General features: G+C 46.2%; 1 protein-coding gene across 2 annotated transcripts in view; it reads left to right on the forward strand.

Annotated features, from left to right (window-relative positions):
• The first annotated feature begins 380 nt into the window (after positions 1–380).
• The window catches only part of LRRC8D (leucine rich repeat containing 8 VRAC subunit D), a 39,423-nt gene continuing 33,680 nt past the window's right edge, over positions 381–6,123 (forward strand). For both annotated transcript variants that reach the window (XM_085303533.1, XM_085303532.1), the window contains exon 1: positions 381–523. The gene's annotated coding sequence lies outside the window, so the exon portion shown is untranslated. The remainder of the gene's footprint in view (positions 524–6,123) is intronic.

Genomic DNA, 6,123 nt, shown 5'->3' on the forward strand with positions numbered 1-6,123 from the left:
GGGCGGCGGGCAGCGCCCTCGCTGCCGGCGCCCGCAGAGCCGCCCCAAAACGCGGCTCTGGTGAAAGGCGGCTCTGGCTGGGCAGAGACGGGGCGGCGCAGAGAGAGGGGCGCTTGGCCGCGCTTGCTGGGTGCGCGGGGGTGTTTAAGAAACCGAGCAGGAAATGGCAGTTCAGCTCCGCTCCTTAGCAGCGGGGCGGCTCGGAGGTCTCGGGAGTTACTGGGGGGATGTGCTCAGCCTTCCCCAGGGACCGGCTGCGGGGTGCAAGGGGGGCTGGCGTGCCGCTTCCGCGAAGCAAAAGCGGTGTTTCCCCGACGCCCCCGCTAGCGCCGATGCGCTGTTCACCCCCTTGACTCACAGCGGCTTGTTTTCACGCAGGAAGCGTCTGCGGGGCTCATCAAAATGAGCAAGTGACCATCGGCGCCCGGCTCGGCGTTCCCGTCACCAGAGCCTCCGCAGCCTGCGCTCGGCCGAGCCGAAGCCGGAGGAGGAGGAGGAGGAAGGAGAAGCACAGCCTGATCAGGTACTGAGCGCGAATGCGACGAGCTGCCTGGTGCCGAGGCAACGCGGTGAACAAGCATTAGCTGTAAAAATAGAGCTTTATTCCTTAAAAAGCGCCGYTGACGCGCGTGGCCTGGCGGCACGGCCGTGCGCGCGCCGTGGGGTAGCCGCGGGTGCTGCGCGGCGGCTCTGCGCTCGCCCTGGGGCAGCCGGCGCCGTTTGCATTTCGGGGGAGTCTGATGTATACCCCTGAGGGTCAGTGCWGCCCGGTGGGCGCTTGGCAGCACCTGCATGCAGGCTCTGCGTGAGCTGGGAGGAGTTTGACTAGAAATGCTCTTAATGAATGTTGAGGAGCAATTTGATGAGTTGAAGGACAGAGTTTTTTCTCACTTTTTTTCCTTTTTTCTAATCGCATGACAGCTTTGCAGGAGCACAGCGTTGCGAGGTAGCCATAGGTACGGAAGGGAGCAGGCTGACAGGTTTTAAAACAAAACCAACTGCCAGCTTTTTATTGTTCGTTCATTTGTTTGTTTTTCTGAGATTGCCACAACTGTTTCTAGTAACCAATATTTGTTCTTGCAAACAAGTCTTCCACGCTGTCCTACATCCAGACTTTGTTACTTAGGTTCGTCTTGCTGCATGCGAACAGTCAGGAAAGGTTTGAGRTTTCCGTTTATTTAATTAATTTAAAATTGTATTTTTTTTTTCTTATATAACTACTTTTTAGCTTAGGTGCAACTCCTACCCAGAGGTCCATGTCCTGGAAAGGCTTGTGCATATTTTTCATGTACCGTAGAGATTCCTCGGGAATGGGGCTACTTCAGCTTGCCCATACAGTGCTTGGAGTGATGGTAGCCCACAGTTTACTCTTAGGGCAAAGTAGTTTTTGAAGAGGCCCAGTGTTTTCTGCCTGAAGCAATACTTTCCCTCTAAAAATATCAGCATCTTTTCCATGGGCTCCCTGAATTTGTTACAGACTGCTTTTGATGATGTTTTTTTATTTATTGACCCAGGTGGAAATAGTGGGATTTTGTTTAGGTCATCTGTTATGAAAAAAACTATTCTTAGCGTTTGCAGGGGAATTTCCAGCACCGTCTGATTAAACCTTTCCTTGTGTGGTTGCAGGAAGGGAAGTCCTTTTCTAGCATGCTTGGGGAAGCCCTCGCTATTTTATCCGGGGAAATATGAGTCGGCATTTGTTTGATTCGCCGGTGAGCTTCCTGCCTCGCGGGGAGGAGAGCGGCGGGTTCGCCTGCAAACGTCCCTCCCGCRGCGTCTTTGCGGATGGGGGGGTGGGGGGGAAGCTGGTAGCCACTAGTTGAACAGCCGCGTCGCAGGATGCGGAAGGGTTACTGAAGCATTGCTAGAAAACGTACGGCTGTGTGCCGGCCTCGTGTGCTCCGCAGACGAGCTGACCTAAATTCTGCAGCCAGGCCTGCCCGCCGTGCGCAGCGGCGTGACGTGGCAGCGGGACGACCTGCRGCCCATTCGGGGTTGGGGGCGCGGGGAAAGGGTTCGGGGAAAAGAGAAGATGTTTATGTTGAAATGGAAGGAAGCGCAGGCAGTGCAATTTTTGTGACTGTACTGCATTTATCTTAAAAGTTGGTGAGTTTTTCTGGTTGTTCTGGTCCATAGTTCTCTATTTTTAATACTGAGAACTTCCTGTGGCATCAGGATGAGTCTGCATCGTGAGGACGTTCATTAGGGAGAGCAGAGGGGCTCTTTACTCCCAGGTGGGAAAACATATGGAAGGTTTTACYAGTAAGAGGTTTTAGTGATAGTTCGGAGCCGAGACAAGTTGTAGCAGGTGATACGTATCTTAGCAGCAGCGAAATGGTTAACTGAGCTGGCACTTGACCATCACCTGGGGGAATAGGGTTAGTGCCCCCTTGACATAAATGGAAAGTTTTCAGGCTGTCTGTTCATTTGGGAAGATAATATATATTGACAAACATGACAGCAAAATCCAATAGAAAATTAAATGCCACGTAGGTCAGAATAAAGGAAATGGTTCTGACCTGCGTGCAGAACTGTGTTCCTGTAACTGCCTGCAGCAGGACTGTGACTCTGCAGTTTAGTTTCTGCTAGCACACGCCTGCTGTGATGGCACTAACCTCTTACTCCCTTCCTCAGTAGAAATAAGCTGCACTGATGCAATGCTGTCCTCCTTTTCCATCACCCTCCTGCGTGCATACTTTTGGTACCGTCTCTCTGCTTCCTCCTGAGGTGCCTCTTGGGCTCATAGGGGATTTTTCCACTGGTGCTGCTTAAACCTGGTYCTGTGAAAGGAGCAGCTTACGCTGGCAGAAGAATCTCTCTGCCAGTAGAAGGGCTTCTGCAGTAAGGTTTTGCTGGCATAGTTTGCTGGGGACTGATACAGCTAAATCAGCAAAATTTTAAAGTGCGGCTAAGGGCTTTACTGTGCAATATTCTAGTCTGGTTGCAGTGGAGGAGTGTATGAGTATATATAATACATGTGTGTCTGGAAAGCTCTTCTGTAAGAGCTTAAGCTTTAAGCACTTCTGAATTTTTTAAGAGGAATTTCTACAGCTACAGAATTGCAAAGTGCCRGGGAAATAGTGATAACCTCAAACATAGCTGGTTTATTTAAGATTGCATTTCACTGATGTGCTTTCAATTTGTTTTAAAAACAACTTGTCTGCATGAGCTACTTACTACGTGTACATAGTAAGCAGCAATGCCCACCTCTGCTGGAAGTAGGGAAATAAAGGGGACCCAGGGAAAGTACAGATTTACTTGGTTATTTTCTTTTCTTTTTCTTTTTGTTTTTTTTTTGTTTGTTTTGTTTCTTGCATCCTGCTTATCAGCATTTCAGCATGTAGTTTAAGAGTGTAAGAGAGAACATTAGTTCTCCAGAGGTAGGTAAATCTAACAGATTTAGTTGTTAATAACTCAGATCTATCCATGAGTAAATTATAAAAATGTATTGTTATCAAACTTCAAATTAACAGGTATCATGAGTCAGCCTGCTCTAATCTGTTTATGGAGTGTCGAATTTAATCTGTATTGATGGTCTGTTGTATTTCATATGTATGAGCCATGTGAACTTGTGGCAGAAAAAGACAGTAAGAGCAGGAGAAAAAATAGCTTGCTTATGAAAATAAATCAGTCTGCTGCAACCAGWATTTTTGACAGTGGCTGCCAAAGGGAAGAAAAAAGATGATTGTATGGTAGAGCTGTGTTGCATGTAATAGTTTTTTTCAGAATGTTAATCTATAGATAGACTTTTAGCTTAATATGAGAACAGGCTGCTATAGAAGATGCCTGTTAATTTTTTAGAGCTGGGTTGGCTTCCCATCAGATCTGTATGCTCATATATTGAGATAGTTGTATTGATGTTATTGCTAAGGCTGCCTCAAAGCAGAGGTAAATTTTTACTTAGGTGTAGATAGTTTTTATTTTGACTACTTCTTTGCAATACAAATGACTTCTACGTACTCACTTCAAGGTTACAGTTTTCGTGTGAGATCATCTTTTCTTTTTTYTTTTCTTCCTAGTAGAGTTATATTTGTGATGCAGAATTTTCAGTGTTGACTTTAGATACAGAAGTGGGAAAGTAGCCTTATTTTGATTATTTTTCCACTGTTTTTGCTTCCATACTTCTTTGGGTAGACAAGACTTATCCATCACTGAATAACAAAAGCCAGTCCCCACAGCAGAAATTCTGTGAGTTGAGCTTCTTCCAGCCAGCTAGTTCTTCTGTAACTCTAGATCTAACCCAACAGTTGGGTGTCAGCTGCAACATCTGGGTGAGGAAAGACAGAGAGTATACAGATGCTTGTCACAAACTTGCTGTAGCATGCAAAAGTGTGACCGAAGTCATTTAAATTTACACCACAAAAATACTAGGTTTTGTATTTTCCTATGTTCAGACCTGTTTCCTATGTGATRGATGCCAAATTCAGCAGACTGGAGTAATCCTAGCTATGTATTTTGACACATTATGATCTTTTGAAATAATTGTCTGCTGTCCGTTCTCTACTGGAAGCTCTGAAGATGTGTTTTGGATAGATGGGGAGAGGTTCTCAGCATGTAGTTGCTCCCTCAAGCTTCATCCCTTGCGTTCAGTAGACGATGCTTTTTTAAGTAAGGCCACACCATTGCTGTGTATTCTATTGGGGGTTAGTTATGAACACCGGAGGGCAAAATTAGCTTAGTGAGGTTCAGCATCAGAGTAAGGTACACCCATCCTTGTCCACACCTGCCCACCTCAGATTTAGTTTAACTGGGAAGTGAAACATTTCCAGGAACCAAGAGCTAGGGAAAGGATTTGTGGGAGAGGCCGTAGGGGAGGTGGCCTTCCAAGACCTCTGTGTAGATGTGCGCAGCATGTTGCCTAATACTGCTGTTTTTGCACCCGTTGGTGGTGAAAAGCACGTACTCCAAGAAGTTGGTGACATTTTGCCTGGCACCTGACACAATCAAGATGGAGAGAGATTTGCGAGGGGCAAACAAAGAACTCTTTGTTGCCCAATGATTTTAATACTCCTGTGTTATAGTATATATAATGCTGTAATACCGTGTTACTTTGTGCACTGTTTTTAYGGGCCTCTTTTAGATAATTTTTATGTTTAAATAAATAACAAATTTCTCTGTTTTTTAATTATTTCAAATACTAAAATTTATTTGCAATTCTGCCATTCTACTGCCTCTAGTGATTGAATACGTAAAACCTGTTCTTTATTGCTAAGCAGTTGGCTTTCAAACTTTCCACTTACTTGACTTAGCATTTCATGAAGTAGCTCTTACTCACCATATTATTGGATGCTGTAGAAAAGTTTTCTGTACATAATTAGAAGTGACTGGATCAACAAGGTATCAGTCTTCCCTATTCCCTTAACTCTTACCTTCTGCAGAAAGTGAACAAAAAATTACTTCCTGCTCAAAGACAGAATCTGCCACRTTTTGGAATAAAAATGCTTTTGAAAGCAGACTGCAAAGCTATTTTTTTGAGCAATTCATATTTCATAAGGAATTTTGTAACTTGTGACTGTTAAGGGTAATGATATTTAATTTACTTTTCATGGACATTGATTTTATTTTTTAATTTAGTAATTATTAATTTGTAATTTTGTAGTTACTAATCCAGAAACTCCCTGAATGTGTTGCTTTGAAGTCTTGCAATAGTTTAAGCAAAATACTGCCCTGATTTATTTCAGTCCTGTCTGTGGAGGAAGCATGATGTTTCGGGACTTGAGAGGCAAAGGTTGATATAGAGAGTCAGATTGCTCTCTGCACTGCGGCTACGCACCCTGCAGCCCGGGTTTGACCCAGCCGCGCGGTCAGCCTGCGGCGCTGATCCTCGCTTGCCGAGCCGTGCGTGTCGCGGCTTGCTGCCTCCCGCACCGGAGCAGCGGTGCCTTGGCYGCCAGAGGTTGAGGGCAGAGAAGGGCCRTTCCCRTGGCACCACAGAGGTGGCAGTGATGGGGAGAAGGGCTGTTCACGTGGCACGGTGGAGGTGTCAGCGATGAGGGCGATGGGGAGAAGGCCGTTCCCGTGGCACCATGGAGGTGTCAGCGATGAGGGCGATGGGGAGAAGGCCGTTCCCGTGGCACCATGGAGGTGTCAGCGATGAGGGCGATGGAGAGAAGGGGCCGTTCC

This window comes from Rhea americana, unplaced genomic scaffold, assembly GCF_003343005.1.
Source record: "Rhea americana isolate MKP2758 unplaced genomic scaffold, rheAme1 scaffold_2, whole genome shotgun sequence".
NCBI lineage: Eukaryota > Metazoa > Chordata > Aves > Rheiformes > Rheidae > Rhea > Rhea americana.